This window comes from Delphinus delphis, chromosome X (genome assembly GCF_949987515.2).
Source record: "Delphinus delphis chromosome X, mDelDel1.2, whole genome shotgun sequence".
In the NCBI taxonomy this organism is placed as follows: Eukaryota; Metazoa; Chordata; class Mammalia; order Artiodactyla; family Delphinidae; genus Delphinus; species Delphinus delphis.
In genome coordinates, this window is record NC_082704.1 from 5,746,518 (window position 1) to 5,771,093 (window position 24,576).

A 24,576-nucleotide genomic window follows, 5' to 3' on the forward strand; every position below is an offset into this window, starting at 1 on the left:
GATTCCATTTTACAAAAACTAGCTCTTCCCACAAGACATTGTGGTTTACAGAGGCTAAATTTTAAAATCTGCTGTCTATATCCATAAATCTATGTATCTATCCAGTGATATATATGCATCTTGGCATGGATGTCCATGGAGTGATCTGAAGAGTAAATGAGCTGCATAATGATGTGCATAGTGTGTTCTAATGTTTATCGGAAAATAAACACCTCATACAGGGCATTATAGTGGAATTTCTCTCCCTCCCCCGCCGACCCCCTCCTTCCTCTCCCTCTCCCTCTTTCTCCTTTCCTCCCTCTTTCTCTCTCTCTTTCTTTGTATATGACAGATATACTTCAGTGAAACCCATGAGGTAGATACTGGGGGTTAAAATGGGATGTAAAGAGAAAATTATGTAGTGGGAGATTATTAAATGTTGCATTATATGCAACATTTAAGGGTATAAGGTATCTTTCTATTTCTTATGACTGCACATGGCTTGACGATGATCTTAATTTTTAAATAAAATTAAAGCAAGTTTGTGGCATCATTTAAATGCTACTAAACTCTCAACAAAATAACAATCATAATATTAAAAAGAAATGTAATATTGATGTACACAAGAACATTGACTCTCTATGCTGAGTAACAGAAGCTGGATAAAAATGAGTACATACTGATTCCATTTATATAAAATGCTAGAACATGTAATCTATGGAGACAGCAAGCAAATCAGTGGTTATCTGAGGATGGGGGTGCAGAGAGGGACAAGAGGAAGCAATTGTCAGGGGTAAGGGGAGACTTATGGGGGTGATGGGTATTTTCACACTTATAATTGTGGTAATGGTTTAACAAGTATACACATATGACCAAACTCATTCAGCGGTCACTTTAAGCATGTGCAATTTATTATATGTCAATTATACTTCAATAAAACCACTTAAAAGGATCGTCTCTTCAGAGAAAAAACAACAACTTTGGAAGGAATAGAGATAAAAGATGTTTGGAGGGGAGATGATGTTGTTTTAGAATTCCTTGTAGACAGTTGCCTGTACTGAGAGCAGACAGCTCTTACTTCCCTGCCCTTGGGAAGCCACTGCTCCACCTTAAGTTTCTTTAGAAAGTGGGCTGATCAGTGTTGAGTTTGTGGCTTCCATCCACCATTATTTGAGTCCTCAGGGTGCTTTCAATAACTTTTAGTAGGGTGAGATTTTTGGCCCTCTGGAGGACCTTTAGCCGCTGGCATCGTAGGGTGAGATGTAGCAAACACTTGTATGACGTAGGTGGCCTGGAAGTGATTTGTCTATTTCTTGGGATGATACTGCCACCTACACACCTCAAACCACATAGGTTCTGGCAATGTACACTTTGTCGTGCCCCTCGTCCAGCCCCCTACCCCAAAGACAGAAACGCCAAGCCCCTTTCCACCTTGCCTGTGGGTTCAAGTGTTAAGTAGGAAATTTATCTTCAGCACTCAGTCCTGACCCATTCCTTATCCCCACTGTCTGGTTAACTGTGATTCTGCCAGTGTCCCCCGCAACCTTGCAGGATTCAATGTCCCTCCCTCCTCACACACCTGCCTCTTCCCTTCCTTCCCTGCTCCCACCATGAGAGAACTCGCAGAAACACACAGAAATTTTCACAAGTTGATTTTTATTTAATTAGCATCCGTGTACCCTGATGTTGTAAAATTCCGTGTCTACACAGTTGGCCATTTCTCAGACCTCAGACTTGGCAGATATTTCTGAGGTCTCTGGCCTCCCCCTGAGCTTTACTGGCTCACCAGCTCTTCGCTTGGAGGGGTGTTGCCGTATGACAGTTGGTTCTGCGCGGCCTCTTGGTTCTGCTCGGCCTCTTGGTTCTGCTCTGCATTATTCTGATGTTGATTTAGTGTCTCATCCAGCCTGTGAGAACAGCTGGAGAGTGTTTGTCTTGTAGCTTTCTTCTGCTGTTTTGTGGGGTCGACAGCTTTCTTAGAGGCTTTTTTATTCAGACTCCTTTGAAGGGGTTTCGTCACGGTCCTGGCTGTCTTCAGCACCTGGAAGGACAACAGAGTGAGGTCAAAAGGACATTGGATTAGGGAGAAGAAGATGGGCTATTGATGGAAAGGGAGACTTCATGAGAAGGGGTCAGGGCTGAGGAGGGGGTTTGTGCCAGGCAGGGAGAGGGTAGGATTCTTGGGGGAGAGGGAATCCATGAAGAAAACAGCTTGGGTAGGGTCATCTTACGTGGCCACCACGTCTAGGTCTGAGGTTATAGGGAGCCTCATCCACCCTCCTCCGTTTGGCTCTCGAGGGTTTTCGATCCATGTCTGTATCAGGCTCTCGTAGTCTTCGGCACGCCTCAGCTGTATTGAAGCCTACCAGTGGTCTACTCCGGGCCTACTGACCACGCTATATATACAGCTCCCCAGGACGATGAAGGGTCCGTACCCTCAGCCAATGGTGGCTAAGGAGGGACTTAGCCATCACAAAGCAGCCCTTGTGACACGTCTGTTGATGTAGCTCAGACATTTCAAAGAACCATTCCTGACACCTGGGGCGGGGTGGGGGGGGGATGATGATGAGGCGGGGTGGGGGGGGATGATGATGAGGCCAGGATGGCTCAGTTAGAGAGAAGAGTCTTCCCAAGCCGAACTGCCACCCTCCTCATATCCCTATGTTCAGTTGTGGTGGTGCACATGGTAGAGAACAAACCTTTCCTCCAAGCTATTCTCCAAGGCCACCCCTACTCAGTGGTTTATTCTGAGATCTCCCACCCTTAGTTATCAGCTAGTGTTTTGGATATCTTACTTAAAATCCCTCCAAAAGCTGTATGGCTGAATTTAAATATTGGTGGAGATATGAATCATCTTACAAACTAACAGAAAGACAGCTCCCATGAATAAACATCTCCCTACCTAGAGCATCTGGCATTAAAGCCTGCTGATTTTGATTAAATTACCTTCTGCCCGCTCTGCGACTTAAAGGCAGGGATTAGAATTAACTGCCCACTCATGAAGGTTGCTTTTATTTTTTCTTTTATTCTATTCTTGGACTCTGGCCATATTGTCATCATTGAGCTTGACAAGGTTCTTTCTCCTACAGTTTTTCTATTTTTCTTTCATCCTAGAGTCCAACACTCATTTCCTTCCCACAATTAGGCACCTACTCGGATGTGTTTGAATCATGCCCTCGTATGTTTGTACTCTTGCGAAACATATAGCCTTATGAAACGTGTGTGTGTGTGAATATGGTGCATTGTGCCGTAGACCTCGTTCTGTTTCTTACCTTATGCTTTTAAGTTCAACTTATGTAGCTATATGTATCTCTAGCTAATTGCTTCTAACGCTGCATCATATTCCATTAGAACGAATATCCCAAGTATAACTTGTCCATTCCTTCCTCTTTTGAGGGACATCTATGTTGGCTCTCCACTCCACTGCCAGAAACATTGCTATGAGGAGCATTCTCATTCATGTCTCCCTATGGACTTCTGCATATATTTTTCTGTAATATACGCTCAGGAATAGAATTTCTAGGTCATAGATATCCTTAGTCCGTTTGAGCTGCTAGAACAGAATACCATAGACTGGTGGCTTAAGCAACAAACATTTACTTCTCACAGTTCTGGTGGCTGAAAGGCCAAGATTAGGATGCCAGCATGGTTGGGTTCTGGTGAGGGCCCTCTTCCTGCTTATGTCCTCACTTGGCCTAGCTCAGTGTGTACACACAAAGAGAGAGACAGCTATCTCCTGTGTCTTCCTCTTTTTCTAAGGGCATTAATCCCATCATAAGGCCCCCATCCTCATGACCTAATCCAACTTTAATTTTCTCCCAAAAGCCCCACGTCCAAATACCATCACATCTAGAGGGCTAGGGTTTCAGCATATGGATTTTGGAGGGACACAAACATTGTCTATAAGCAATATTTTTTTCTAAATACTGCCAGGTTGCTCTCCAGAGTGACAGTACCAGTCTGTTTTCCCAATAGAATTCTATTGTTACTTGTTTCCCTGCATACTCATCAATACACAGTGTGGAAGCAGCTTCTGATATGACTCCCAATAATCCCAGCCTCCTGATGTTCACATGCTTGTGTAATCCACTCTCCTTGAGTGTGGGCTGTACCTAGTGTCCTGCTTCTAATGAGTTGAATCAATAGAAGCCAGCAAAAGTCATAGGATGTGATCCACATGATTAAGTTTCCTCTTGCTAGAACTTTGTTGCTGACGGTCTCTCTTGCCCCCTTGTTTTCTCATTCTGATGAAAGCATATTGTGTGGTGCTCAGTGAAGAGACTCGCATATCAAGGAACAGCTCCTGAGGACCTGAGCTTTTTAGTGCAACGACCCACAAGGAGCTGCGTGCTACCAACACCCAATTAGGGAAGCAGATCCTTCCCAACTGAGACTTGAGATGAGGTAGCCTTAGAAGATATGCAGAGCCAGAGGACTAGCTAAGCTGCACCCATATTCTTGATCCATAGAAACTCTGAGGTAATAGATTCTGTTGTTTCAAGCCACTAAATTTTGGGGTAAGTTTTTACACAGCAAGTGATAACAAAGACACTTAGTATAACCCGACTTTTAATTTTAAAAAACTCTGATTGGTAAATAGTGTAATCTCCTTTCACTTCTGTGATTACTAGTGATTCAGCTATTTAGATTTTCTATTCTTTAAATTGTTTCTTGGTTAATAATGTTTCTCATTCTATTGGATTTCTTCTCTTTTCCATGTTGGTTTTACCATTCCTTTGTATTTTATGGATACTAATTCTTTGTTAGTGAACTTTGATATGCTTTGGATAATGTTCAATACTTGTGTTATCCTCCACATAGAGTTCCTGCACCATGTGGTATGTGGTGATATCTTTATCATATACCTTTTATTTTGAAGGGGTATTATTTCATTGATCATGGCCTCTAGTACTAGGTTGAATGTAGAGACAGTATCAGACATGGATATCCTGAAATTTATGTGCCTAATGTGTTATAGTAATTAGGAGAAGGTTTTCTGGGTTTTATTTTGTTTTATTTGCTACAGAGACTACATCATGTTAAAGAAGTTTCCTGGTATTCTTAGGTTTTGGAAAGCACTTTGTAAAAAATCATGTGTCTTTACCAAATGCTTTTGACCTCCCCATTGAGATGATTATTTAAATTAAATGTTTTCCTTATCTTCTTAGGGTGGGGGATCACACAGACGTATTTTCCTATCTTAAATCAGTCTTCTCTTCCTAAGACAAATCTTACTTGATTATGATGCATTATCCTATTATCATATATTATTTTACAGTTTTGTATCTATGTTCATAAGGGAGATAGCCTTTAAATTTCATTGTATGATCCGTTCTATCTCAGCTATGAAACCAAGGTTTATACGAGCCTTATAAGACGGGTTGGTAAGGTTTCTCTCATTTTTTATCTTCTGAAACAGCTTGTGTGAGAGGTGGAATTATCTGTTCCTTGAACATTTTGTACAATATATCTCTAAAGCTATATAGATCTAGGGCTTTCCTGTATGTGGAGCAGTGGACAAGGGTGAGTCTGATGACTGTTTTATTTCTGTAATAGTTACAGGCATTTGGATTTGTGAGATGGGCTAATTAATAATACCCATTTCTTCCCTTTCCGAGTTTGGAACCTATTGGTAGATACGTATGCATCAGAGAGACATAGATAAAGCTGACTGCAAGTTGTGACTTTAGATCTCTAGCCAAGCAGACTTGCTAATAATTCACCCCTGAATTTGCTCCACTCCTTACTACGTGGCAGATCAGAATTCATCATTCAGCTGGTAGGCTGATCCTGTGAAAAGTGAGTGGATCTGAAGGGGCTGGGTGAAGCATGCCCCACTGCTGCTTACAATTTTACCAAAGAAATCCCTGTCTCTTCCTGGCGAGAAGTGAGTGAGGCTAAATGTGTTTAAAAGTTAGACCAGAGAGAATTCCCTGGTGGTCCAGTGGTTAGGACTCCATGCTTCCACTGCAGGGGGCACGGGTTCAGTCCCTGGTTGGGGAACTAAGATCCTACATGCCACACAGCGCTGCCAAAAATAAAGTAAAATAAAATAAAAAGTTATACTAGAACAAGTGAGAGTCTCCCAAACAATTGGCCTTTTCAGGTTTTTCTCTGCAAAATTTAGCCATTTATATTATTTCCCCCAGCAGTATGCTCATTCTTCTTGGGCTTCAAGCTTATTGGCATACACTAATTCATAATATTATTTCGTTACTTTTTAAATTGCTATAGTATTTTTACTTTTCTCATTCATATTTTGCTTTAGTCTTGGCTCTTTTTTTTCCCTGATGTCTCCCATGGTTTATCTTGTAAATCTTTTAAAGTAATCATTTCTTGATTTTATAATTATTCTTTATTTTTGGTCTGTATTTCCTCATTTGTTTGTTTATATCTATTTCCTCCTTTATGGTTTCTTTCACATTTAGTCCATTGCCCTTCATTCTAGCTTGTTAAATTGAACACAGAGCTTATTTGTCTTCAATATACTTTTTTGAATTCTGATAAATGTATTCAGAGCAGCAATTTTCTCACAGAGTTCTGTGTTAGCTACAAGTCACAAATCTTCTCCTGCTAATTCATGTTAGGAGTATCTCATTTTTATTGTTTCTCCTTTCATCCAAGGATTATTAGGTAGTATGATTTTAGTTTCTAAGCATGTTAGGTGTTTAAGCTATCCTTTAAAAGACCTAATTTTATTATAGTCAAACAACACAGTCTGTAGGATATTAACTCATGAAAGTTTTCTGAGACTTTCTTTGTAAACTTGTACATGGTAAACTTTTGAGACTATTCCTTGAGTGCTTGAAAATAATGTGTATCCTCTACTTGTGGAGGGTAAGTTTTCTCTATACCAGTTTGTGCTTATTAATTCTATTATTCAGATCCTCTATCTTTGCTTTTTCTCTCCTTCTCCTTTGGTTTCTTGTTGCCTGGCATAATGATTTCCATCTCTTCCCCTTCACCCACCATAATTCTGATGAGGACCACCCTTGGTCAGCAGTCAGTACCTTCTCCGCTGACTAATCTAGTTGGACAGTTGCCTGAGCCTAAAAACTTTTCCAGGTGTCCATCTGATGCCCCTAGGCTGAAGCTTCACTGCGAAGTCCCGGAACATCTGCAAGAATGAGAAAAATGTATAGGTCTCTGGACCCCTAGTGAGTGGAGGGGAAATCCCCCTACATTTGTGCTTGTGGGGAGTAGAACTGAAACATTTGAGATTTCCCCCAGCTCGGAAATTTTTAATCACAGTTGATTCTGATCTTTCACACCTTTACTTTTGTTATTATAATGTGAGATTTTAGTGAACAGAAAGTGGGAGGCTTTGCTCTCTATTCAGGCAGTGGACATGTAACAACGGCTCAGTAAATGCTTGGATGAGTGAGTGAATGATCACATGAATAAACAAATAGGCACCCGTGAGAATACTGCTACTGGGAAGCACTAAATGTCAACTTTCACATCATCATCTATGATTATTGTGTTGAATAATCCTCATTTTGTTTAAATAAGCATTTCATTAAGACTAATACATATTTATACATGCCAAAAGCCATTGGTGTTTCTTTCCTCTGATGTCCTTATTCATGTCCCTTTCCTTGGGCCTCTTTGTCCTTAATTTCTCTATCTGTATAAAGTAATTACTCTTTAATTGTGTGAAGGTCATACTGTATTATGTAAAATTACCTTTTGTTTGTCAAATGGATCTGTCTAAAATGGTACCCAGATTCCCATTTGTCTTTTGAGAAATGTGTTCATCATCTTTCTGGCATATAGACATCCTTAATTTTTTTCTAGTAAGCTGTATTTTTTTCTTTATGGCTTATAGTTGATATGGTTTTTTAAACATATTATTGTTTGGCACAAGTATTAGAGATTTGAAGGCACTGAGGCTTATTGTTCTCTCTTGTAAAATCTTTAGCAAGCTCTTCTGGTATTACTGATATCTTTTTTCTTTTAAATATTTCTTTTTTTTTTTACATCTTTATTGGGGTATAATTGCTTTACAATGGTGTGTTAGTTTCTGCTTTATAACAAAGTGAATCAGTCATATATAAACATATGTTCCCATATGTCTTCGCTCTTGCGTCTCCCTCCCTCCCACCCTCCCTATCCCACCCCTCCAGGCTGTCACAAAGCACCGAGCCAATATCCCTGTGCCATGCGGCTGCTTCCCACTAGCTATCTACCTTACTACGTTTGTTAGTGTGTATATGTCCATGACTCTCTCTCGCCCTGTCACAGCTCACCCTTCCCTCTCCCCATAACCTCAAGTCCGTTCTCTAGGAGGTCTGCGTCTTTATTCCTGCCTTACCCCTAGGTTCTTCATGACACATTTTTTTTCTTAAATTCCATATATATGTGTTAGCATATGGTATTTGTCTTTTTCTTTCTGACTTACTTCACTCTGTATGACAGACTCTAGGTCTATCCACCTCATTACAAATAGCTCAATTTCGTTTCTTTTTATGGCTGAGTAATATTCCATTGTATATATGTGCCACATCTTCTTTATCCATTCATCCGATGATGGGCACTTAGGTTGTTTCCATCTCCGGGCTATTGTAAATAGAGCTGCAATGAACATTTTGGTACATGACTCTTTTTGAATTGTGGTTTTCTCAGGGTATATGCCCAGTAGTGGGATTGCTGGGTCATATGGTAGTTCTATTTGTAGTTTTTTAAGGAACCTCCATACTGTTCTCCATAGTGGCTGAACCAATTCACATTCCCACCAGCAGTGCAAGAGGGTTCCCTTTTCTCCACACCCTCTCCAGCATTTATTGTTTCTAGATTTTTTGATGATGGCCATTCTGACTGGTGTGAGATGATATCTCATTGTAGTTTTGATTTGCATTTCTCTAATGATTAATGATGTTGAGCATTCTTTCATGTGTTTGTTGGCAGTCTGTATATCTTCTTTGGAGAAATGTCTACTTAGGTCTTCTGCCCATTTTTGGATTGGGTTGTTTGTTTTTTTGTTATTGAGATGCATGAGCTGCTTGTAAATTTTGGAGATTAATCCTTTGTCGGTTGCTTCATTTGCAAATATTTTCTCCCATTCTGAGGGTTGTCTTTTGGTGTTGTTTATGGTTTCCTTTGCTGTGTAAAAGCTTTGAAGTTTCATTAGGTCCCATTTGTTTATTTTTGTTTTTATTTCCATTACTCTAGGGGGTGGGTCAGAAAGGATCTTGCTGTGATTTATGTCATAGAGTGTTCTGCCTATGTTTTCCTCTAAGAGTTTGATAGTTTCTGGCCTTACATTTAGGTCTTTAATCCATTTTGAGCTTATTTTTGTGTATGGTGTTAGGGAGTGATCTAATCTCATACTTTTACATGTATCTGTCCAGTTTTCCCAGCACCACTTATTGAAGAGGCTGTCCTTTCTCCACTGTACATTCCTGACACCTTTACCAAAGATAAGGTGTCCATATGTGCGTGGGTTTATCTCTGGGCTTTCTATCCTGTTCCATTGATCTATCTTTCTGTTTTTGTGCCAGTACCATACTGTCTTGATTACTGTAGCTTTGTAGTACAGTCTGAAGTCAGGGAGCCTGATTCCTCCAGTTCCTTTTTTCGTTCTCAAGATTCCTTTGGCTGGTCGGGGTCTTTTCTGTTTCCACACAAATTGCGCAATTTTTTTTTCTAGTTCTGTGAAAAATGCCAGTGGTAGTTTGGTAGGGATTGCATTGAACCTATAGATTGCTTTGGGTAGTAGAGTCATTTTCACAATGTTGATTCTTCCAATCCAAGAACATGGTATATCTCTCCATCTATTTGTATCATCTTTAATTTCTTTCATCAGTGTCTTATAGTTTTCTGCATACAGGTCTTTTGTCTCCTTAGGTAGGTTTATTCCTAGATATTTTATTCTTTTTGTTGCAATGGTAAATGGGAGTGTTTTCTTGATTTCCATTTCAGATTTTTCATCATTAGTATATAGGAATGCCAGAGATTTCTGTGCATTAATTTTGTATCCTGCCACTTTACCAAATTCATTGATTAGCTCTAGTAGTTTTCTGGTAGCATCTTTAGGATTCTCTAGGTATAGGATCATGTCATCTGCAAACAGTGACAGCTTTACTTCTTCTTTTCCGATTTGGATTCCTTTTATTTCCTTTTCTTCTCTGATTGCTGTGGCTAAAACTTCCAAAACTATGTTGAATAAGAGTGGTGAGAGTGGGCAACCTTGTCTTGCTCCTGATCTTCGTGGAAATGCTTTCAGTTTTTCACCATGGAGGATGATGTTTGCTGTGGGCTTGTCATATATGGCCTTTATTATGTTGAGGAAAGTTCCCTCTATGCCTACTTTCTGCAGGGTTTTTATCATAAATGGGTGTTGAATTTTGTCAAAAGCTTTCTCTGCATCTATTGAGATGATCATATGGTTTTTCTCCTTCAATTTGTTAATATGGTGTATCACATTGATAGATTTGCGTATATTGAAGAATCCTTGCATTCCTGGAATAAACCCCACTTGATCATGGTGTGTGATCCTTTTAATGTGCTTTTGGATTCTGTTTGCTAGTATTTTGTTGAGGATTTTTGCATCTATGTTCATCAGTGATATTGGCCTGTCGTTTTCTTTCTTTGTGACATCCTTGTCTGGTTTTGGTATCAAGGTGATGGTGGCCTCATAGAAGGGAGTGTTCCTCCCTCTGCTATATTTTGGAAGAGTTTGAGAAGGGTAGGCGTTAGCTCTTCTCTAAATGTTTGATCGAATTCGCCTGTGAAGCCATCTGGTCCTGGGCTTTTGTTTGTTGGAAGATTTTTAATCACAGTTTCAATTTCAGTGCTTGTGATTGGTCTGTTCATATTTTCTATTTCTTCCTGATTCAGTCTTGGCACGTTGTGCATTTCTAAGAATTTGTCCATTTCTTCCAGATTGTCCATTTTATTGGCATAGAGTTGCTTGTAGTAATCTCTCATGATCTCTTTTATTTCTGCAGTGTCAGTTGTTACCTCTCCTTTTTCATTTCTAATTCTATTGATTTGAGTCTTCTCCCTTTTTTTCTTGATGAGTCTGGCTAGTGGTTTATCTGTTTTGTTTATCTTCTCAAAGAACCAGCCTTTAGTTTTATTGATCTTTGCTATTGTTTCCTTCATTTCTTTTTCATTTATTTCTGATCTGATTTTTATGATTTCTTTCCTTCTGCTAGCTTTGGGGTTTTTTTGTTCTTCTTTCTCTAATTGCTTGAGGTGCAAGGTTAGGTTGTTTATTCGAGATGTTTCCTGCTTCTTAAGGTGGGCTTGTATTGCTATAAACTTCCCCCTTAGAACTGCTTTTGCTGCATCCCACAGGTTTTGGGTTGTTGTGTCTACATTGTCATTTGTTTCTAGGTATTTTTTGATTTCCTCTTTGATTTCTTCAGTGATCACTTCATTATTAAGTAGTGTATTGTTTAGCCTCCATGTGTTTGTATTTTTTACAGATCTTTTCCCGTAATTGATATCTAGTCTCATGGCGTTGTGGTCAGAAAAGATACTTGATACAATTTCAATTTTCTTAAATTTACCAAGGCTTGATTTGTGACCCAAGATATGATCTATCCTGGAGAATGTTCCATGAGCACTTGAGAAAAATGTGTATTCTGTTGTTTTTGGATGGAGTGTCCTGTAAATATCAATTAAGCCCATCTTGTTTAATGTATCATTTAAAGCTTGTGTTTCCTTATTTATTTTCATTTTGGATGATCTGTCCATGGGTGAAAGTGGGGTGTTTAAGTCCCCTACTATGAATGTGTTACTGTCCATTTCCCCTTTTATGGCTGTTAGTATTTGCCTTATGTATTGAGGTGCTCCTATGTTGGCTGCATAAATATTTACAATTGTTATATCTTCTTCTTGGATCGATCCCTTGATCATTATGTAGTGTCCTTCTTTGTCTCTTTTAATAGTCCTTATTTTAAAGTCTATTTTGTCTGATATGAGAATTGCTACTCCAGTTTTCTTTTGGTTTCCATTTGCATGGAATATCTTTTTCCATCCCCTTACTTTCAGTCTGTATGTGTCTCTAGGTCTGAAGTGGGTCTCTTGTAGACAGCATATATAAGGGTCTTGTTTTTGTATCCATTCAGCTAATCTGTGTCTTTTGGTGGGAGCATTTAGTCCATTTACATTTAAGGTAATTATCGATATGTATGTTCCTATTCCCATTTTGTAAATTGTTTTGGGTTCGTTATTATAGGTCTTTTCCTTCTCTTGTGTTTCTTGCCTAGAGAAGATCGTTTAGCATTTGTTGTAAAGCTGGTTTGGTGGTGCTGAACTCTCTCAGCTTTTGCTTGTCTGTAAAGGTTTTAATTTCTCCATCAAATCTGAATGAGATCCTTGCTGGGTAGAGTAGTCTTGGCTGCAGGTTTTTCTCCTTCATCACTTTCAGTATGTCCTGCCACTCCCTTCTGGCTTGTAGGGTTTCTGCTGAGAGATCAGCTGTTAACCTTATGGGGATTCCCTTATGTGTTATTTGTTGTTTTTCCCTTGCTGCTTTTAATATGCTTTCTTTGTATTTAATTTTTGACAGTTTGATTCATATGTGTCTTGGCGTATTTCTCCTTGGATTTATCCTGTATAGGACTCTCTGTGCTTCCTGGACTTGATTAACTATTTCCTTTCCCATATTAGGGAAGTTTTCAACTCTAATCTCTTCAAATATTTTCTCAGTCCCTTTCTTTTTCTCTTCTTCTTCTGGAACCCCTATAATGCGAATGTTGGTGTGTTTAATGTTGTCCCAGAAGTCTGAGACTGTCCTCAGTTCTTTTCATTCTTTTTCTTTATTCTGCTCTGCAGTAGTTATTTCCACTATTTTATCTTCCAGGTCACTTATCCGTTCTTCTGCCTCAGTTATTCTGCTATTGATCCCATCTAGAGTACTTTTAATTTCATTTATTGTGTTGTTCATCGTTGCTTGTTTCATCTTTAGTTCTTCTAGGTCCTTGTTAACTGTTTCTTGCATTTTGTCCATTCTATTTCCAAGATTTCAGATCATCCTTACTATCATTATTCTGAATTCTTTTTCAGGTAGACTGGCTATTTCCTCTTCATTTGTTAGGTCTGGTGCATTTTTATCTTGCTCCTTTATCTGCTGTGTGTTTTTCTGTCTTCTCATTTTGCTTATCTTACTGTGTTTGGGGTCTCCTTTTTGCAGACTGCAGGTTCGTAGTTCCCGCTGTTTTTGATGTCTGTCTCCAGTGTCTAAGGTTGGTTCAGTGGGTTGTGTAGGCTTCCTGGTGGAGGGGACTAGTGCCTGTGTTGTGGTGGATGAGGCTGGATCTTGTCTCTCTAGTGGGCAGGTTCACGTCTGGTGGTGTGTTTTGGGGTGTCTGTGGCCTTATTATGATTTTAGGCAGCCTCTCTGCTAATGGGTGGGGTTGTGTTCCTGTTTTGCTAGTTGTTTGGCATAGGTTGTCCAGCACTGTAGCTTGCTGGTCGTTGAGTGAAGTTGGATGCTGGTGTTAAGATGGAGGTCTCTGGGAGATTTTCGCCGTTTGATATTATGTGGATCTGGGAGGTCTCTTGTTGACCAGTGTCCTGAAGTTGGCTCTCCTACCTCAGAGGCAGAGCCCTGACTCCTGGCTGGAGCACCAAGAGCCTTTCATCCACACGGCTCAGAATAAAAGGGAGAAAAAGTAGAGAGAATTAGTAGAAGTATGAAGAAAGAAAGAAAGAAAGAAAGAAAGAAAAGAAAGAAAGAAAGGAGTGAGTGAGGGAGGGAGGGAGGGAGGGAAGGAAGGAAGGAAGGAAGGAGGGAAGAAAGAAAGAAAGAAGCAAAGAAGGAAAGAAAGGAGGGAAGGAGGGAGGGAGGGAGGAAGGAAGGAGGGAAAGAAGGAAAAAAGACAGAAAGAAGATACAGTAAAATAATATAAAGTATAATAAAGTTATTGAATTAAAAAATACTTATTTAGAAAAAAAAGGGACGGATAGAACTTTAGGACAAATGTTGGAAGCAAAGCTATACAGACAAAATCTTACACAGAAGCATACACATACACCCTCACAAAAAGAGGTAAAGGGGATAAAATCATAAATCTTGCTCTCAGAGACCACCTCCTCAATTTGAGATGATTCGTTGTTCAAAGGAGGGAGGGAAGGAAGGAAGGAAGGAAAGAAAGAAAGAAAGGAAGAAAGATAGAAAGAAAGAAAGAAAGAAGGTAAAGTATAATAAAGTTATTAAATTTATTAAGAAAAAAATTTTAAAAAAAAGCCATGGACGGATAGAACCCTAGGACAAATGGTGGAAGCAAAACTATACAGACAAGATCTCACACAGAAGCATACACATACACATTCACAAAAAGAGGAAAAGGGGAAGAAAATCATAGATCTTGCCCTCGAAGCCCACCTCCTCAATTTGGGATGATTGGTTGTCTATTCATGTATTCCACAGATGCAGGTGCATCAAGTTGATTGTGGAGCTTTAATCCGCTGCTCCTGAGGCTGCTGGGAGAGATTTCCCTTTCTCTTCTTTTTTCTCACAGCTCCCAGGGGCTCAGCTTTGGATTTGGCCCTGCCTCTGCGTGTAGGTTGCTGGAGGGCGTCTGTTTTTTGCTGAGACAGGACGGGGTTAAAGGAGCCGCTGATTCGGGGGTTCTGGCGCACTGAGGCCGGGGGAGAGGGAGGGGCACGGCGTGCGGGGTGGGCCTGCGGCGGCAGAGGCCGGCGTGACGTTGCACCAACCTGAGGCCCGCCGTGCGTTCTCCCGGGGAAGTTGTCCCTGGATCCCCTCTTTTCACTTTTTAACTCTTCTCCGGAGGGATCGAATCAGCGCATGTCCCCGGCGCCGGCTGCCCTGGGGCCGCAGTGCCGCCGCGCCGGGTCTGTGCGTGTTCAGCTCGGCCGCCCCCCCTAGTTACTTTTAATTTTACATCTCCAGCTGGCGTGCAGTTCCAAGATTCTGGAGAAGCCCTTTTTAAGTGGGGGATGTGTACCCAGGTTCAATTCCCTGAAATTTGTCTGTGATCTGGGTAGTTAGAAGGACCTGGTATCGTCCCTTCCAAGGAGGTTCAAGGGCAGTCATATTCTTCGTGATTCGAAATCAGAAGAGTGGGAGAAAATTGGAAACATTAGTTTGGAGAGTTGCAGCCAGACATGTGAGGAAACTAGAAGAACTCAGGATCCAGTTCAGTTTACAGATACACAGTTCTTTCCTCTCACCTTTCTTATTTCTAACTGGCTTTAATTACATATATTTATTAGAATTCTTGACCTTTTAGAATCCTTTATTCCTAGTGAAAACTAAGAAGTGATCAGTGTGGACTGTTTGTTACACTAGCATTCTGTGGATTGGCAAATTTATAAATACTTTTCACAGTTTCTAGAAGTATATTCTTCCTCTTAGTAATTTTTCAATGTGGCACAAAATATGCTTACTGATAGGACCAAATATCTTCAGTTCCTCTGCCAAAGAAAGCCAAAAGTGGATAAATCTATGTTCAGTAATTAATGTTGCAGTATTTTATCTTACTTGGAAATGATCTAGATGTTCAATGACTAGCCTTCATTTAACTTATCTCATCCAACTTTAAGGTTTTAAGTTACCAAAAAGAGTTTGGAAACTATTCTTAAGCAAATATACCATAAGGCATGATTATTGCTGAAAAGTACACTTATAAATTTTTATCTTACATCTCCTTAATTTACTTGTTCTTAACAATTGTTTAATTACTCCTGAAAATTTCATGAGACATTGAACAGCCAGCCATCATCTTAAGTTACCATTCTTGCTGACAAATTATGTAACAGAGATTGCAAAAGCGTATTTGACTTCAGTTAACCTTGGTAGAATAAAAATATTCTACTTAATACTGATCACTCTAAAGACATGCCTGTTTCAATTAAACCAACAGACTTAAACTAGCTTTCATTCACCAAAGATTATGCTAGATCACGTGAACTTGAAAAACACTTGGGTTGGTCTGTACATTTCTTAGCATACACTTGATTTATATAAATGTTTGTTTTTTCAGCCTATTAAATAGAGCTCTTTACAAATGAATTTTGCCTATACCATCCAAAGGTAGAAGAATATCACATATTTATCACCTACATACATAAACATACAGACAGATGCAGAGGTCTTATAGCTTTTGTTTAAAGTTTTTAGGCATGAGATACATACAATAATGCAAAATTCACTAGTTTATAAAAGAATGGTTGGGTTCCAATTGTGTTTCTGGCAGATAGAATAAGTTAAGTTTACCTGCTCAGATGGTTAAAGATTTTACTAATACTAGTGGGAAAAAGTGTTAAGATTTTTCATTCACTCAATGTCCAAATAGCTGCTGCTGCCACTTCTTTTTTCCCCGATAAGAATGACTTCCCTGGAGTTTGTATTTCATGAGATGCCTCTGGGCATCCTAGAGAAGACCAGGTAAAACATTGATATCTCACAGCTCTCCCTGGGAGGGAAAGGCTCCATAACCAATGTGTTTTCCAGCCAATGTAAATTTGGAAAGGAAGGGACAACGTGAAATTTTCCCTTCCTCTCTCGACCAGGCTCCACAGATTTTGGAGAGCTGACCTTGGTAAGAATTCTTACCCTTTGCCAGGCTTCTGCCAGTTTTCCCAGGATGCCGTCTGCAGGATTCGGAGTGAGTGGGGTGTCCCAGTAGGTCTCATCCTGGTCACTAGAAACTGTAGGGGAGGAAGAATAACTTTCCCTCTACCCTTCATAGTGAGTGCCTGGCTGAGACCCCTTTCCTCTAGGGCACCTCGTAAGGGGATAAGGTTATCTCAGGTGGTTAAAAGTTCTCCACTGTGGCCACTGTAATTCAGGATTATCTTTGGTAAGGTTAACCTTAAAACAAAATTTTATTCACCTGAGGCCTCATACTGGACCCAGTCCGGTTTCTAGGTCAAACCCAGTCTGTCCTGGACCGGGTCTGGTTTCTAAGTTGGACCCAGTCCGTCCCCAGACCCATTTCGGTTTCTAAGGCGGAACCACTTTGTTCTGCACCGGGTCCAGTTTCAAAGTCGGCCGGACCGAGTTTGTCATCGGACCTGGTCCATTTTCTAAGTCGTCCTGGTCCTCGTCCCCTTTGTAAGCTGGACACAGTTCGTCCCTGGAATCGGTTCGGTTGCTAAGTCGGAACAAGTCTGATTCTGGCCAGTTTCTCGCCCCACTCCGGAGAAAGAAAGGCTCGAAGTCTGAAAGCTCATAACGTAAAAGCCGGAGCTGGGATCCAGCCTCCGAGACGAACTCGCCCACCTCCCGAGGCAGCGAGCAGGCAGCCGGTCAAGGGGCTTCACAGGTATCTCTGCTTGTTTGCTCAGTGCTCCTGGGGGCTCCTTTGGTTCCCTGTTCTGACATCAGAACTATTAAAAGATAAACTGAGGCATATTAAAAATTCTTAAGAGTTTGAACAAAACTCAGAATCGGGCAGCACCAAACCGGAAGTGGTTAGGAGTGGCCTGCTGACCGGAACTGGGTAGGGGGGGAACTTTTATAGAGAAAAGGCATAACCAAGGTAAGGAAATTATCGATGGGATGTAGCTTCAAGCTTAGTTGACTGTTTGGGATTGGTCGTCCTTAGGTTTCAATCTGGTAACCTTGAGGCATTTACAGGATTAGATTTTGATTTTGGTTTGCTTATATAGGCCTCCAAGGCATTAGAGCCACCTCCATCTAAGGACCTCCTTGTTTAATTAATTCAACACTCGAGCTGAAGTTTATAAGGTATTTTCCTCCTCCACTTTTTTTTGCAGGGGATTAGCGGATTAAGATAGTTATCAAATCTCTTATAACAGAAATCTTTTTTTATTTCTCGTAATAGGTCCTCTAGTGGACGACTGACCTGCAGAGATCCCTTCTCTTGGCTATAGCAAGGTATGTCCATGCGGCAAATTTATTAATTGTTCACACGTGGCCTTTGGCTGTTCCAGGTCCGTGGCTGCTAGCAGAACCCCAGTTTTGTACAGGTGTTTGCCTTCCCAAGTCCTCAGAGTAGACCTCCCACCAGAGATCGTAGGCCTGGCTTCTGAGTATACATATGGAATAGCTGGGGAACTTTTAAAACCTACTCTAGCCTAGCGTTAACATTGTTTCCACAGCTCCCAGGTGATTCCAATGTGCAGCTAGGCCTGAGAACCATTCCTCTTGCTGTGATTGGTTTCGGGCATGGACATGTGATATAGTCCCGGCCACTGAGAGAAGTTTTCATGGTGAGGGGAAAGAGCGGGGGCGAGCACATCTGGAAGGAAAGATCCCCCTCTCTCCGCCCAGAGAGGGGTGGATGTGATAAAAGCGCTCCTCTTTCTTACTGGTCTTTACTGTCTGCGTGGGAATGTCGGTTAAGTGCTGCAGCCAGCCATCCTCGGTGCTCTGAGGATAAGTGTAAAATGCTAGGGCGGGAACGCTTGCCTGGGTCTTTGATACGTTGTTGCGTCTCTGGCTCATTGAAATTAACCAACCGCGCTGCCTAACTCCAGGCTGCCTGTTATGCGGTATAATAAATCCTGGTGCAGCCCAAACTGCCCTGATCACACCTCTTGTGCAGTGGTAGAGAGTTAAGTTACTGGCACCTAGCATGATCTTTACTGCTCATTTGGGTGTTATTGGTGAAATGGCCCTCCCACTGAGAATGCATTTTCTTTTTTAACCTGGACATAAAGACGTAAGCGCTGGTGACTTTGAAGAAGTGCTTCACATGTATTCAGGGTTAAATAGGCTTTGTGAATGAAGGGTAAACCTAATGACCATATATGATACAGTTTCAACTGGAATCACTCTTTAATGTTAGAAAGAAACTTTAAATGAATCTCTGGAACAGCCCACTGATGAGTTGTAACAGCCTATGGCCTAAGTTTGACCTTGCAAGTAGATACTTTTTTGTTACTTTTGTCTTGGGTGATATGCAGACCTACATTGTAACAATGTGTTTTGTGGTTAGGGAATATTCTGATACAAAGTTGTAGTTACTCTTTTACAAAAGTTGCAATGCTTTTTTTTTTTTTTTTTTTTTTTTTTGCGGTACGCGGGCCTCTCACTGTTGTGGCCTCTCCCGTTGCGGAGCACAGGCTCCGGACGCGCAGGCTCAGCGGCCGTGGCTCACGGGCCCAGCCGCTCCGCGGCACGTGGGATCTTCCCGGACTGGGGGCACGAACCCGGGTCCCCTGCATCGGCAGGCGGACTCTCGACCACTGCGCAACCAGGGAAGCCCCCTAGTTACTTTTTTTATTTTTTTTCACTTTTTTTTTTAACATCCTTATTGGGGTATAATTGCTTTACAGTGGTGTGTTAGTTTCTGCTTTATAACAAAGTGAATCAGTTATACATATACATATGTTCCCATATCTCTTCCCTCTTGCGTCTCCCTCCCTCCCACCCTCCCTATCCCACCCCTCCAGGCGGTCACAAAGCACCGAGCCAATATCCCTGTGCCATGTGGCTGCTTCCCACTAGCTATCTACCTTACGTTTGTTAGTGTGTATATGTCCATGACTCTCTCTCGCCCTGTCACAGCTCACCCTTCCCCCTCCCCATAACCTCAAGTCCGTTCTCCAGTAGGTCTGTGTCTTTATTCCTGTCTTACCCCTAGGTTCTTCGTGACACATTTTTTTCCTTCTTAAATTCCATATATATGTGTTAGCATACGGTATTTGTCTTTTTCTTTCTGACTTACTTCACTCTGTATGACAGACTCTAGGTCTATCCACCTCATTACAAATAGCTCAATTTCGTTTCTTTTTATGGCCGAGTAATATTCCATTGTATATATGTGCCACATCTTCTTTATCCATTCATCCGATGATGGGCACTTAGGTTGTTTCCATCTCCGGGCTATTGTAAATAGAGCTGCAATGAACATTTTGGTACATGACTCTTTTTGAATTGTGGTTTTCTCAGAGTATATGCCCAGTAGTGGGATTGCTGGGTCATATGGTAGTTCTATTTGTAGTTTTTTAAGGAACCTCCATACTGTTCTCCATAGTGGCTGAACCAATTCACATTCTCACCAGCAGTGCAAGAGTGTTCCCTTTTCTCCACACCCTCTCCAGCATTTATTGTTTCTAGATTTTTTGATGATGGCCATTCTGACTGGTGTGAGATGATATCTCATTGTAGTTTTGATTTGCATTTCTCTAATGATTAATGATGTTGAGCATTCTTTCATGTGTTTGTTGGCAGTCTGTATATCTTCTTTGGAGAAATGTCTATTTAGGTCTTCTGCCCATTTTTGGATTGGGTTGTTTGTTTTTTTGTTATTGAGCTGCATGAGCTGCTTGTAAATTTTGGAGATTAATCCTTTGCCAGTTGCTTTATTTGCAAATATTTTCTCCCATTCTGAAGGTTGTCTTTTGGTCTTGTTTATGGTTTCCTTTGCTGTGCAAAAGCTTTGAAATTTCATTAGGTCCCATTTGTTTATTTTTGTTTTTATTTCCATTACTCTAGGAGGTGGGTCAGAAAGGATCTTGCTGTGATTTATGTCATAGAGTGTTCTGCCTATGTTTTCCTCTAAGAGTTTGATAGTTTCTGGCCTTACATTTAGGTCTTTAATCCATTTTGAGCTTATTTTTGTGTATGGTGTTAGGGAGTGATCTAATCTCATACTTTTACATGTATCTGTCCAGTTTTCCCAGCACCACTTATTGAAGAGGCTGTCCTTTCTCCACTGTACATTCCTGCCACCTTTACCAAAGATAAGGTGTCCATATGTGCGTGGGTTTATCTCTGGGCTTTCTATCCTGTTCCATTGATCTATCTTTCTGTTTTTGTGCCAGTACCATACTGTCTTGATTACTGTAGCTTTGTAGTACAGTCTGAAGTCAGGGAGCCTGATTCCTCCAGCTCCTTTTTTCATTCTCAAGATTGCTTTGGCTATTCGGGGTCTTTTGTGTTTCCATACAATTTGCGCAATTTTTTGTTCTAGTTCTGTGAAAAATGTCAGTGGTAGTTTGATAGGGATTGCATTGAACCTATAGATTGCTTTGGGTAGTAGAGTCATTTTCACAATGTTGATTCTTCCAATCCAAGAACATGGTATATCTCTCCATCTATTTGTATCATCTTTAATTTCTTTCATCAGTGTCTTATAGTTTTCTGCATACAGGTCTTTTGTCTCCTTAGGTAGGTTTATTCCTAGATATTTTATTCTTTTTGTTGCAATGGTAAATGGGAGTGTTTTCTTGATTTCACTTTCAGATTTTTCATCATTAGTATATAGGAATGCCAGAGATTTCTGTGCATTAATTTTGTATCCTGCCACTTTACCAAATTCATTGATTAGCTCTAGTAGTTTTCTGGTAGCATCTTTAGGATTCTCTAGGTATAGGATCATGTCATCTGCAAACAGTGACAGCTTTACTTCTTCTTTTCCGATTTGGATTCCTTTTATTTCCTTTTCTTCTCTGATTGCTGTGGCTAAAACTTCCAAAACTATGTTGAACAAGAGTGGTGAGAGTGGGCAACCTTGTCTTGTTCCTGATCTTCGTGGAAATGCTTTCAGTTTTTCACCATTGAGGATGATGTTGGCTGTGGGCTTGTCATATATGGCCTTTATTATGTTGAGGAAAGTTCCCTCTATGCCTACTTTCTGCAGGGTTTTTATCATAAATGGGTGTTGAATTTTGTCAAAAGCTTTCTCTGCATCTATTGAGATGATCATATGGTTTTTCTCCTTCAATTTGTTAATATGGTGTGTCACATTGATAGATTTGCGTATATTGAAGGATCCTTGCATTCCTGGAATAAACCCCACTTGATCATGGTGTGTGATCCTTTTAATGTGCTTTTGGATTCTGTTTGCTAGTATTTTGTTGAGGATTTTTGCATCTATGTTCATCAGTGATATTGGCCTGTCGTTTTCTTTCTTTGTGACATCCTTGTCTGGTTTTGGTATCAAGGTGATGATGGTCTCGTAGAAGGAGTTTGGGAGTGTTCCTCCCTCTGCTATATTTTGGAAGAGTTTGAGAAGGATAGGTGTCAGCTCTTCTCTAAATGTTTGATCGAATTCGCCTGTGAAGCCATCTGGTCCTGGGCTTTTGTTTGTTGGAAGATTTTTAATCACAGTTTCAATTTCAGTGCTTGTGATTGGTCTGTTCATATTTTCTATTTCTTCCTGATTCAGTCTTGGCAGGTTGTGCATTTCTAAGAATTTGTCCATTTCTTCCAGATTGTCCATTTTATTGGCACAGAGTTGCTTGTAGTCATCTCTCATGATCTCTTTTATTTCTGCAGTGTCAGTTGTTACTTCTCCTTTTTCATTTCTAATTCTATTGATTTGAGTCTTCTCCCTTTTTTTCTTGATGAGTCTGGCTAGTGGTTTATCTATTTTGTTTATCTTCTCAAAGAACCAGCCTTTAGTTTTATTGATCTTTGCTATTGTTTCCTTCATTTCTTTTTCATTTATTTCTGATCTGATTTTTATGATTTCTTTCCTTCTGCTAGCTTTGGGGTTTTTTTGTTCTTCTTTCTCTAATTGCTTGAGGTGCAAGGTTAGGTTGTTTATTCGAGATGTTTCCTGCTTCTTAAGGTGGGCTTGTATTGCTGTAAACTTCCCCCTTAGAACTGCTTTTGCTGCATCCCACAGGTTTTGGGTCATCGTGTCTCCATTGTCATTTGTTTCTAGGTATTTTTTGATTTCCTCTTTGATTTCTTCAGTGATCACTTCATTATTCAGTAGTGTATTGTTTAGCCTCCATGTGTTTGTATTTTTTACAGATCTTTTCCTGTAATTGATATCTAGTCTCATGGCGTTGTGGTCAGAAAAGATACTTGATACAATTTCAATTTTCTTAAATTTACCAAGACTTGATTTGTGACCCAAGATATGATCTATCCTGGAGAATGTTCCATGAGCACTTGAGAAAAATGTGTATTCTGTTGTTTTTGGATGGAGTGTCCTATAAATATCAATTAAGTCCATCTTGTTTAATGTATCATCTAAAGCTTGTGTTTCCTTATTTATTTTCATTTTGGATGATCTGTCCATGGGTGAAAGTGGGGTGTTTAAGTCCCCTACTATGAATGTGTTACTGTCCATTTCCCCTTTTATGGCTGTTAGTATTTGCCTTATGTATTGAGGTGCTCCTATGTTGGGTGCATAAATATTTACAATTGTTATATCTTCTTCTTTGATCGATCCCTTGATCATTATGTAGTGTCCTTCTTTGTCTCTTTTAATAGTCCTTATTTTAAAGTCTATTTTGTCTGATATGAGAATTGCTACTCCAGGTTTCTTTTGGTTTCCATTTGCATGGAATATCTTTTTCCATCCCCTTACTTTCAGTCTGTATGTGTCTCTAGGTCTGAAGTGGGTCTCTTGTAGACAGCATATATAAGGGTCTTGTTTTTGTATCCATTCAGCTAATCTGTGTCTTTTGGTGGGAGCATTTAGTCCATTTACATTTAAGGTAATTATCGATATGTATGTTCCTATTCCCATTTTCTAAATTGTTTTGGGTTCGTCATTATAGGTCTTTTCCTTCTCTTGTGTTTCTTGCCTAGAGAAGATCGTTTAGCATTTGTTGTAAAGCTGGTTTGGTGGTGCTGAACTCTCTCAGCTTTTGCTTGTCTGTAAAGGTTTTAATTTCTCCATCAAATCTGAATGAGATCCTTGCTGGGTAGAGTAGTCTTGGCTGCAGGTTTTTCTCCTTCATCACTTTCAGTATGTCCTGCCACTCCCTTCTGGCTTGTAGGGTTTCTGCTGAGAGATCAGCTGTTAACCTTATGGGGATTCCCTTATGTGTTATTTGTTGTTTTTCCCTTGCTGCTTTTAATATGCTTTCTTTGTATTTAATTTTTGACAGTTTGATTAATATGTGTCTTGGCGTATTTCTCCTTGGATTTGTCCTGTATGGGACTCTCTGTGCTTCATGGACTTGATTAACTATTTCCTTTCCCATATTAGGGAAGTTTTCAACTCTAATCTCTTCAAATATTTTCTCAGTCCCTTTCTTTTTCTCTTCTTCTTCTGGAACCCCTATAATGCGAATGTTGGTGCGTTTAATGTTGTCCCAGAGGTCTCTGAGACTGTCCTCAGTTCTTTTCATTCTTTTTTCTTTATTCTGCTCTGCAGTAGTTATTTCTACTATTTTATCTTCCAGGTCACTTATCCGTTCTTCTGCCTCAGTTATTCTGCTATTGATCCCATCTAGAGTACTTTTAATTTCATTTATTGTGTTGTTCATCGTTGCTTGTTTCATCTTTAGTTCTTCTAGGTCCTTGTTAACTGTTTCTTGCATTTTGTCCGTTCTATTTCCAAGATTTCGGATCATCCTTACTATCATTATTCTGAATTCTTTTTCAGGTAGACTGGCTATTTCCTCTTCATTTGTTAGGTCTGGTGCATTTTTATCTTGCTCCTTTATCTGCTGTGTGTTTTTCTGTCTTCTCATTTTGCTTATCTTACTGTGTTTGGGGTCTCCTTTTTGCAGACTGCAGGTTCGTAGTTCCCGCTGTTTTTGATGTCTGTCTCCAGTGGCTAAGGTTGGTTCAGTGGGTTGTGTAGGCTTCCTGATGGAGGGGACTAGTGCCTGTGTTGTGGTGGATGAGGCTGGATCTTGTCTCTCTAGTGGGCAGGTTCACGTCTGGTGGTGTGTTTTGGGGTGTCTGTGGCCTTATTATGATTTTAGGCAGCCTCTCTGCTAATGGGTGGGGTTGTG